Raw genomic sequence first — 12,386 nt, forward strand, 5'->3', positions numbered from 1 at the left:
CTTGTTGTTTTCCCTAGAGAAAGTTTTGCACATGGACTTCAGGAGATAAGTAAGTATAAGGATGTTTCTAGCAGTGATGTTTGTTATACCAAAAATTGGAAACAAACCAGAAGTCCTTCAGCAGCAGACTAAACAGTGATATATTTAATACATACACATGTTGCTTGCGGTTTTTAGCCATGACAGTGACCACAGAATCTCAGAGATGGAAGTTTTCCAAAGGATATTAAACCATGAAGTACAAGGCAAGAACTGAACCTGGTCCCTGTCTTTTAGACTCTACCCTCAATACCAGTCAACCCAAGCACTTGGCAATGTGCTGGAGAAGAGCACACACTCTCCAGCCCTGAGGGCATCATCTTGACCAAAAGGCTGAAGCTGGCCCTGGATGCAGAGATCAGCTACTGGCAGGACTGAAAGTTCTCCTTCATTCAAGATAAGCTACTTTGGAGTTCCCATTGCAGCTCAGTGGTATTGAACCCGACTAGTATCCATGAGGATGCAGGTACAATCCCTGGCTCTGCTCAGTGGATTAAGGATCCAGCGTTGCTGTGAGCTGTGGTCAAGGTTGCAGATGTGGCTCAGATCTGGCATTGCGGTGGCTTTGGTGTAGGGTGGCAGCTGCAGCTCCCAGTCAGCCCTGAGCCTGGGAACTTCCATGTGCCACAGGTGCGACCCTAAAAAAGCAAACAAAACAAACAAATGAATAACAAGACAAGCTGCCTGGCAAAGCAGACTGACTTGATCCACCTGGGCTGAAAACTGCAGTTCTGCTTTCCCTTCATACCTGCCTGTGGTATGTCCAGAGGAAAGAACCTCATATCTACTTCCCACAAAACGTGTAACATATTTAATTTACCAGATTGGGAAAGAGTTCTTTTAATCCAATTTCTGACTATGTTTTGCAGTTAACATCCCCAAACACAGAGAAGTAAGAGTTAGGACCGTGTGGAATAAAGGAGGAAAAAAATCATCACTTGATGCCCATGATTATAAAGCCATGCCCAGTGTGCTGTCTTATTTACCATTTTTCCCTATACCTGTGTGAGAGGTGGTCCCATCTCATTTGGCAAGAAGCAGACAGGCACTCGGAAAAGAGAAGGGACTTGCCCAAGGTAGTGGTCAGGATTTAAAACTTCATACTCCCAAGTTCAAGGTCTCAGCAACACTCACACAACTGATCTAAAGAGACTGAAATATGGAGCAAGGTGATTATAATTTCCCTTTGCCTGAGCTCTCTTATCTAAAAAGGTGTGAGTGGGAGTTTCCAGGTGGCTCAGTGGGTTAAGGATCTGGTGTTGACACTGCTGTGGCTCAGCCCACTGTTGTGGTGCAGGTTTGATCCCTGGCCCACAACTCACACATGCTGTGGGCATGGTCAAAAAATTAATTAATTTAAAAGGTGGAGGTGATATTCGTTTGGCAGGTTAAAAAAGTACTGACCACTCAGTATGTGCAAAGATTATAATGAGAGGGTTTTTCCAAAGTGCTATGAGCTCCTTCCTTGTTGGTAGCATTAATGTAGGTATTATTTATTTTCTCTTGCTGCAGATTCCTTGGCTTACGATCATCACAAAAGTGGAAGATATAATTACATATACTCAGAACATCCTGCCAAATAATTAGATGCTATGACTTAATTTCTTAAGGAATGAATTCTAGGAAGCTCTTACTAGCATTCAAGCACTGAAGTAAAGCATATATGATTATAAACAATACAGAACTAAATCAGAATATCATTTCCTTTAGAAGAAATTTAGATTTTTTTTCTCTGTAGAGCTCAAAATAGTCAACGGATCTGAAAATTCAGTTTGATTTATCTGGTCTTGGCTAATTAGACCCGACTGCCTCAATTCTAGGGCTGAGGAGTACTTGGAACAAAAAGTTAAAAGCAAACCAAAAAGAATCGTCCTTTTAATTTCTTGGCAAAAAAACAGAGCACAAATAAAGCAAATATGCCTCAAAAAAGAATCTTTGCTCAGATGGCAAATTCAGTATACCTCGAGTCTGAGAGTTGCCTATGATGCTCAAGTATAGCTATAAATAAAAATCATCTGATGATGGGGGCAGGGCATGAGGAAGATAACCTTGAGCAAATAGCTTTATAATAGGCACTCTTCACCAGGGTATAAAAATTGACATTAAACATGGAGAAAGCATGAGACGTATTTTATTGTCAGCAATTCTCTTGGTCTTATGTTAGGTTATTTTGCTGTTATTTCTTCTGGTTTCCTGACTTCTAAACTTACTGAGACAGAAAATAGGGCTGCGTAGGTAAGAAAGGACCTCTGGAGTCAATAGAGCAGCTTTGAATTCCGGTTCTGCAACTGCCTAGATGTGTGAGGAATGGCAACTTTTTTGAGTTTTCTCATCTATAAAATGAGGATAACTGTGATACACAGATAATAGAGGTCTTTTACGAAGTAAATGAAATTGGAGTTCCCTTGTGGCTCAGCACATCAAGGATCTGGCAGTTGTTACTGCTGTGGCTCTGGTTATAGCTGTGGTGCAGGTTTGCTCCCCTACCTGGGAACCTCTGCATGCTGCAGACTCAGCTGAAAAAAAAAGAAAAAGAAAAAAAGTAAATGAAATTATAAATTTAAGACACCAAAAGGTATATAATGAATATCCAGTAAGTGTTTTTTATTTTTATTTACATTATTATTTCTAAGTGGTCTCTAATTCTAAATATCCTTTAATGCCAGTTGGAGCCCCTCCGTGCCCACCATGGAATACACAGTGGTCTTTGGAAACAAAACACAGCTATCAAAAACATCATATAGACACCAAGCCACTGGATAAAGCAGGGAAGGGGAAGGAAATTCAAGGAAAGGGTAGAAATGGAACAAAAGGAACACCCTCTCTCTTCCCTTGCCATCAAGGAAACACTCTGAAAGTTTGTTGTATAGAAAGCACGTCACTTATGGAGTTCCTGTCATGGCACAGCAGAAGCAAATCTGACTGGGAACCATGAGGTTGTGGGTTCAATCCCTGGCCTTGCTCAGTGGGTTAAGGATCCAGCATTGCCATGAGCTGCGGTGTAGGTCACAGATGCGGCTCAGATCTGATGTTGCCATGGCTGTAGTGTAGACCAGCAGCTGTAGCTTGGATTGGACCCCTAGCCTGGGAACCTCCATGTGCCGTGGGTGCAGCCCTAAAAAGCAAAATAAATAAATAAAAATAAAGCAAGTCACTTAGGAAGAAATCCAAGAATTAATTCAGTTGGTCATTTTTTATGCTGCCAACAGCTCAGAATCTTCTATCTGAAAAGGGTGCCATATCTGATATGTTCTTTGAAACAAGGCCTTCTGTGCCCCAGAAGCCCCCAAATAGACCTGAGCAGTCAACGTGTTAGTGACTCTGCCCATGAGAAGTGTGCCATGCTCTGACCACTGGGGCCTGCACAACTACCAGAAGATGTCTGCACTCAGGACATGTGAGGACGCTTGCAACCTATTGGTATCGGTCCCTGTTCCTCTCTTTTGTGGATTTCAGAAAAATTAAATTTATATTGTCCTTTCACTTGAAATTAGAATTTTATAGATGTGGCCAGTTTTGTGATGAGGAAATGCGCCACAGATATAAATCAGCCCTTTCTCGTGGTGACTGTAGTTCGGCTAAAGAAAACGAGAAATGACCATATTCCCCTAGTAAGGGTCAAAACATCCAGTTGCCATTCTCAGTTACAGAGGAATTTTTTTTTCTGTTAAAGGAAAAAAAATTCCAAAATGGAATTCAAAGTTCATCACTCTAGAAGGTTGGGTAAAACCTTTAGAATACTGTCGCCAACTTTGCAGCTATTAAAAATCTTATCATGGAAGTGTGTACATTGACATAGAACATTATTCACAAGGTACTGTTTCGAGGAATCACAGGCCCAAAGAACATGTAGTCAGCTGTTCTAGTATGTATTCTACTATGCCCTGGAATATTACTCAAGGGCCCACTTTCTTGTCAAAAGAAGCCTCATCTCTCCTGTGGCCTTCTCACATGGCCTCTTCAGAAGCCTTTTTATATGGCCTTTTCTCCTGTCTTCCCTCTCACTAAAAGCCCTTCCTCTAAGCTCAGTGGGCCCCTTACCCTCCCAGACCCAAACGATGCTCACCTATTCCATTCCTACTTTCACCTCTTGGCTCAGCCTGTCCCTGGTCCCCAGAGAGCCCTTTATTTTTACATCATCAACCCTGTTTGTCACTCAAAGCCAGTTCAAGCCCCATACCCTCTCAAGAGTCTTCTCTGAGGACTCGAGCTCTCTCTTGACTGGGAGTGCCTAGAAGACTAGCAGGAGAGCCCAGAATTTGGTGGAATCTCAGAGCCACCTGGCACTTGTCAGAGCACAGAGAAATGCATGGAGGACTTGGTGAGCCCATGGGAGGTGTTCCCTAAAGACTGAGAGAAACACTGCTAAGGAGGAGGAGGTTTTGCAGGAAGCCACAGGGAAAAATCTGTTCACATTTTTTCTTTATTTCCCAGTTTAACCAGTTTGCCAGTGTTCTAGCTTGAGTCCAGGTAAGATTGAGAAATCGCATTCCCCAAAGAAGGTAAATTTGCAAGCACAGAGGGATCTAAAGAGTGCTTTAAGGTGTGGAGAAGAAGGAACCCTCCTACACGTTGGTGGGAAAGTAAATTGGTGCAACCACTATGGAGTACAGTATTGAGGTTCCTTCAAAAACTAAAAATAGAACTACCATATAAGCCGACAATCCCATTCCTGGGTATCTATCCAAAGAAAACCATAATTCGAAGAGATAGATGCATCCCCAATGTTCACTACAGCACTATTTACAACAGCCAAAACATGGAAGCAACCTCAATGTCCATCGACAGAGAATAAGATGTGGTACATATATACAATATTACTCAGCCATAGAAAGAATGAAATGATGCCATGTGCAGTAACATGGATGGACCCAGAGATTATCGAACTAAGTGAAGACAAAGACAAATACCATATGATATCGCTGATATATGGAATTAATAAAATGATACAAATAACATTTATAAAAACAGAAATAAACTCAACAGATTTCAAAATCAAACTTAGAGTTACCAAAGGGGAAACCATGGAGGGAGGGATAAATTGAAGGAACGGGATTGACATAGATGCATGCATAGAATACATAACTGGCGAGGACCTGCTGTACAGCATAGGGAAATCTACTCAATATTCTGTAATAACCTACATGGGAAAAAAATAGAGATATAAATATATATGACTTACTTTGCTGTACACCTGAAACTAATACAACATTGTGAGTCAACTATACTCCAATAAAAATAAAAACAGCAGTGCTTTGAAGTTCATTTGCAAAGATGGATAGGGCCATACTGCTCTCCTGTCCCATGGAAAGAAACAAACTTTCCCCTCACCAGAGTGTTTGTTCCCCAAGACATTAGAAGGAACATCAGGCGGGGAGACACTTTGATTACTAGGTACTTAACGTGCTCCTCTAAGATCTGACCTTAGTGGATGTCCACAAACATCCACAAACTTAGAGTTGGGTCCACAAACAAAAGAAGGAACAGTGTGTACAGAAAAGAGAAAACTGATGGGTAATTTAGTGCCTGCATGTTGATGGTTGTTTCTTTGAGGAAGGATGCTAATCAGCTGCCTCTGTCTTTGCAGGAACAAGCAAGAGGAAATGAGCCTCTGTCAGGTAGTCACAATTCTAAGGCCAGCATTAATTAACCACTAACTATGTGTCAGGTACTCGTCTAAGTGCTTTACATATATTATATAATTTATTCCTCACCACTCATGAGGCAGATACTATTATTATCCTCATTTTACAGATGATGAAACTGAGGCACAAAGGGATTAAGTAACTTGTATAACATAAAATAACTAGTAGGTAGAGAAGCTGGGTTTCAAACTTTGTCTTCAGCACCCAAAATCTTAACTAGTGGAGATCTTTTAGCATCCGGTCACAAGAGGTTTTCATGAGAAAAAAATCTTGACTATTGGACCATCTAACACTGTCAATGTCTGGCAATCTCCAGGAATAGGGCGATAACTGGTGTCCTTAAAGACTGTAGCTTTGTGAGTGGCCCGTGGTCCAGCCCACCCCATCAATCCTACTCCCTAAATACATCCATCCCATTCCCTCTTCTACTGTATTCTCCTTGTATCTTGCCCTTCTGATCTCTTTTCTCCTGATCTACCCTGTTTTTCTTCTCTTTGCCTTCTACTCCTCCATTTGTCCAGCCTGTTGGGATAACTCACAGGCACAGTTTGGCTCTTTTGGCACCCAGAATCAAAAAGGCTGCTGGTGCCTAAGCTACACCTTTCCAAGACTCTGTCTTTGGGAATGAGATACTTCCCAAGCATAGGCTCTGCACAGGTGGCCTAAAACAACGATGAGAAGAAAAAACGGCCAAATAATTCTGAAAACTAATTGCCTACTTTCTCCCCATGGCAGGGAATATCAATTACCCTGATTGGCTTGTCTTGTCTTGAAGTCAAGTAAATAGCACAACGTGGACAGCAATATCTCCCTCCCAGGAGCCAGTTGTAGCAGAAGAAGAGAGCTGGGCTCATCTCTACTTCTGCCATCAACAGTCTGTATGACTTTGAGCATATCCTTTCCCATCAGTTTCCCCATCCAATAATGTAGAGACCAGACTATCTTGGGGACTTCTCAATATCAGGAATCATGGGTGAATTCAGGGGGAACCATCAATTCCCAAAAGATATTGCATAGGAATTTTTTATTGAAATTTTTAGAGACTATTTTATTTTATTTTGTCTTTTGTATTTTTAGGGCCACACCCTTGGCATATGGAGGTTTCCAGGCCAGGGGTTGAATCGGAGCTACAGCTGCTGGCCTAGCCACAGCCACAGCAACGCAGGATCCGAGCCATGTCTGCGACCTACACCACAGCTCATGGCAACGCCACATCCTTAACCTATTGAACAAGGTCAGGGATCAAACCCGCATCCTCATGGATACTAGTGGGTTAGTTAACCACTGAGCCACAATGGGAATTCCTATTGAGACAATTTTAGATTCATATGCAGTTGTGAGAAATAACAGAGTTCCCAGTTTCCCAACAGTAACATCTTGCACTACTATAGTACAACATCACAACTGGGATACTGATCCACCTATGATATTTATAGTTCCCCCATTTTACATGCACTCATTTGTGTATGTGTTGGGGGGGGTGTATGTTTACTGCTATACAACTGGGATTTTTCTTTTGCATGTGTTTTCTGGGGAAGTGTTCTTAGCTTTCATCAGATTCTCTCCAGCATCAGATGCAAAAAGGGGGTTGGTTCCCAGCTCTGTGGATTCTAGAAGACCACACCCTAAACCTCTACAGCTCTCTGTTCCAACAACAACCTTTAATTAGCACTTACCCCATGGCAGGCATAGGGATGCATGTTGGGGAGAGTTGATAGAAAGAGATGAGGGAAAAGCAGGGACAACAAGAAAATCAGGGAAAACCTAGAGGTACAGAACACAGTGCCCTGAGCTTGTGCTCCAGCAGAGGAAGACAGTCCAGCAGGTAAACAAATCATTTATTAAACTTGTATAGAAGAGTGAAGGCCTTGCTGCTTGGGGCAGCTTGGGAAGTTTTTCCACAGAAGCTGATGCTTGAGCTATATCTTGATGGGTAGTCCAGAATTCTCCAGCTGAGAAGACAGAGCTGTTAAAATTCATCCTCTCTTAAATCATATCTATTCTAGATGTTTTGAAGAAAACAGCAAATCATACCTACATGTGTTTATTCTACAATGTTAAGGTATCAAATTCTTCGACTCGGCTGTGTTAGCGTTCAGACCAAGGGATTTTTTCCCCCTGAGTCTGTTTTCCACTGTCTTGTCCAAACTGGATACTGGATCCTGCCAACTTAGCTTGAGCAAGGCATTTTATCTCTGATGCCTTGATCACCTCAGAGCTTATATTTAAAGCATGAGTGATGAGAAGAGACAGCAGCTAAGCCCCTGGCTCCGCCCCACGCCTAGAGCACCCTTCTCTCTTCCGAAGGCTTTGGACGCCAATCCTAGTGCAGTGGCTGGTGGAAGCGGAGCCAGTCAGAGTCATGAACAAAAACATCTCTTCTCTCCAATCAATTCTCCAATCCCTGGGATCTCCTTTTCCACATGGACTCATCCGAAATCCTCAGGGGCTGGGTGCTCTGGCTCCCCCGTGCCTGCCCTCCCCATGTTCGATGGGTGGCTCCCTTGTATGGGCTCTGGCTCAGGCACTCCTCAGGACCTCTTTTTCTGTGTGGGTTTCAGGTCTGCATCAGGCTGTTTAATTCCCAGCACTGTTCTCAGGAAAAACCATTGTCTCTGGTGGAGCCATCCCTGAGTCAGGGAGACCAAAACCCTACCATCAGGCCCACTCTTTGAAGGGCCACCTAGAAGCCTGATTCAAGGCACCACTTCTTAGGATCTGGTGTGTCCTGATGCCAGTTATTTATTTAACCTCCTAAGTTTCATATCTTCAGCTGGAAGACAGAGATCATAATCGTACCATCCTCACTGGGTGATTTTAAGCTGTAAATAAATTAACCCATGTAAAGCTCCTAGCACGTGGCAAATGCTCCGCTGGATATTAGCTACAATTTTAACATCTATTTTTATAACAAAAGTTTTTTTTTTCTTTTTAGGGCTGCACATGCAGCACATGCAGCATATGGAAGCTCCCAAGCTAGGAGCCATATTGGAGCTGCCGGCCTACACTACAGCCACAGCAACGCAGGATCCAAGCTTTGTCTGTGACCTATACCACAGCTCATGGCAACGCCAGATCCCTGACCCACTGAGGGAGGCCAGGGATTGAACCCACATCCTCACGAATACTAGTCAGATTCACTTCTGCTGCACCACAACAGAAACACCAATAAAATAAGTATTTCTGATTGTAAAAGAATTAATGATCACTATAGAAAATTTGCGAATGACTGAAGAGTTTAAGGAAAAAATAATCATAACACTTAGGGAAGAGGATATAATCATTTTGATGTATAGCGTTCCCAGTTTTCTGTGTGCGCGTATATATATATATATATATAGATAGATATAGATATAGATATAGATATAATATATATATGCGTATATATCAGGAAATAAAAAACTGGGTTCATTTTGTGTATGTTCTGTAACCCTTTTTATTCAACTGATATATATATATATATATATAATATATATAAATACTCTTAGAATATTTTTTAAAAAACTACCTTGTTTTCAAGCATATTGATATAACCCAATTTATGCAACTAATCACTTCATTTGGTAGATTGTTCCCTATTTTTATACTTATAAATACCATGATAAATGCCCTTGTTCAAACTTTTTGTGTTCACCTCTGTTTATTCCTTAAGATAAATGTTTAGAAATAGAATAACTGTGCCAAGTATTCATAACTTCAGTAACATTTCTGGGACTGTTTTTGTTTTGTTTCAATATCAGGTACATGGAATTGGATTAACCATATTCCTTGGTTTATGACATTATCATAATTGTTAACAGGTGGCCTAATTTTGTTAATCTGGGTGGGAAATTCATTTTAAGAATGTAATCAGTACCTGTGAATCACAACCCTAAACAACGGTAACCAATATTTAACTCATTTCCCTGTGCTCTTCAACCAAGGGAACTCTCCTGCAGCGTATGTTCGTTTCCATGATTGTCTTTTATATGGTTTGACTGTATCTATATATATTCCTAAAGAGTAATTTTTAAAAACTGTTCTTAGATTTATAAAAAAGATACCATGTTGGATATAATGTTTGAGGGTTTTTTCCAGTTAATATTTGTTACAAATTCATCCACAGCATCACACTTCACCGCAGTGCATTTTGATGGGTGTAAAATACACCAACGCACAAATAAACTAACGTTTGACATCCACTCCAGCGCTCGTGGCAACTGCATTGCTTCTAGGGTTTGGCTCTTGTTCGCACGGCTGCTATGAGCATGACTCTCAATGTTGTACATGTATACGAGTTTGTCTACAGGACCAGTTGATACTTCCACCAGCTGTAGATGATCCTCTGGATCTCCATCCGCTGCTTCCCCAGGGATCCAGACAGCTGGATCAGTCTACCTCCCTCCCGCAATGCAGGGGAATGCCAATTTCCCTAAACTCTTTCTCAACATAAGGATCACTTAAATTTTTTGATCATCTGACAGGAAAAAAATATCCCCCTGCTCTTTAACTTTATGGCAAGGTTCTGACTCCTCTAAAAGCTGAGAGAGAAGAGGGGTTTGGCTCGGAGAACTGTTTCCAGTCTGATAACTTCAGTGATGTTTCTGGGACCGAATCCCCAGTGGCTCAGCTGCTTTCCCATATCTTAAAGAGGTGCCACAGTTGGAAAGAGGGATCGAGGGGGGCCAGAATGGGAAACGAGCCCAACTCACCACAGTGTATGCTTGTCTCCTGGTCCCAGCTCCTGCCAGTGTCAGATCACTCCTTCTCCTTGATGAACCAGGCATTATCTCACCCCACCCCACCCCACCCGGGAAAAGCCAGTATAATGCTCCCCTTTGTTACTTGAACCGATAAATTTAAACCTCTTTCCCTGCTCTGCAGTAAAAGAACTTTCTATTTTGGGCTTAGTGACATCGCCAAAACTAAGCAGAGAGCAGCAGGCTGCAGCATGAGTTAATAGTCTTCCTTCAAGGCGAAAACCCACATGCAAACAGAAGGACCTTTCAAAATACCTCATCTGCTTAGCAACATGCAGCCTTTTCACCTATTTTTCTGCTGACAGATATATGTCAAGGTTAAAAACCAAACACTACCTTATCTTCAGAGTAAGCTGATGAATTAATCCTGAACAGTCAAGTTGATTCAAATCAATTTGGCAGGAGTTTATGGATCCCGCTCTGTGTACCTTGTGCTGGGCTGGGTATCGTCAGAGAAGAGAATGTTGTCTTCAAGGGCAATGCTAGCCACCAAAAATTATACTGACTTGAGGTTAGCCTAAACATTTTACTAAGAATATGCTTTCCTTTGCTAGTCAGTTTCTTTGCCTGAAATCTCCACGTTAGTGTGGGGTCCTGGGTCTCAAGAAACATCCAGAAGTACAGAGATCATGTTTGTATGAGGAGCAATCTAAACCATTGGCAACTGTTAGCACAAAATCACGGCCAGGAAGAATAGGACAGGACCTACCATTCTCTCTTTTGTCAAAACTCTTCTTAGGAGAATTTTGAGATATGTACAAAAGTAGAGATAATAATATAAGAAACTCTGGAGTTCCCATCGTGGCTCAGTGGTTAACGAATCTGACTAGGAACCATGAGATTGCACGTTCAATTCCTGGCCTTGCTCAGTGGGTCGAGGATCTGGCGTGGCCGTGAGCTGTGGTGTAGGTTGCAGACGAGGCTCGGATCCCGTGCTGCTGTGGCTCTGGCGTAGGCCAGTGGCTACAGCTCTGATTAGACCCCTAGCCTGGGAACCTCCATATGCCACGGGAGCGGCCCTAGAAAAGGCAAAAAGACCAAAAAAAAAAAAAAAAAGAAAGAAAGAAAGAAAGAAAGAACCCCTCATGTACTGATGGCCTGTCTTCAACGACGACCAACATAAGGCAACTCTGTTTCCTCTGTGCCTCGCCTCTCTCTCATCACTGTTTTAAAACCGGTTTAAAGCAAATCACAGATATTTTCATATTTAAATACTTCTGTGTGTATCTGTAAGAAAAAAGACTCCTTTCTCCCAATAATCACTGTATCACATTTTAAAAATCCTTCTTGGAGTTCCCTTGTGGTACAGCAGGTTAAGGAGCATTGTCACTTCGGCAGCTTGGGTCACTGCTGACTTGTGGGTTTGATCCCTGGCCCAGGCACTTCCACATATTGCAGGAGTGGCCACCAAAAATTCCTTCTTTTTTTAAAAAAATCAGTAATTCTTTAATATCATCTAATATCCAATCAAAAGTTGAATTGCTCTGATTTTCCTAAGTGTCTTTCTATAATGGTTTATTCAGGAGCCAAGCAATGTCATTTGTATTTGTTGATATAGCTCTTCTGTCTCTTTTAGTTTATAATTTTTTAATAATTTATAAGTTTCCCCTCCTTTTTTATTGCTCTACTTTTTGGTGGTGTTGAAGATAATGGGTCTTTTAGTTACTATTGCTGTGGAAGGAACCACCCCGAATTTAGTGGCATAAAACAACCAGCAATTTATTGTGCTCATGGATTCTGTGTGTCAGGAATTCAGAATAGTGGGGATGGCTTCTCTCTGCTCTAAGCTGTCCAGACGCTCAGGTGGGAAGATTCAAAGTCTGGTGATAACTTTACAACTGGGACCTAGAAGCACGGAAGGCTTGTTTGCTCACGAGTCTGGTGTCGGAGTCCAGGGCACTCGCAGTCTAGGACTGAGGACCAGAGCACACACACACAGCCTCTGCGGAAGGCCCTGCTGTAG

The sequence above is a fragment of the Phacochoerus africanus genome, chromosome 4 (genome assembly GCF_016906955.1).
Source record: "Phacochoerus africanus isolate WHEZ1 chromosome 4, ROS_Pafr_v1, whole genome shotgun sequence".
NCBI lineage: Eukaryota > Metazoa > Chordata > Mammalia > Artiodactyla > Suidae > Phacochoerus > Phacochoerus africanus.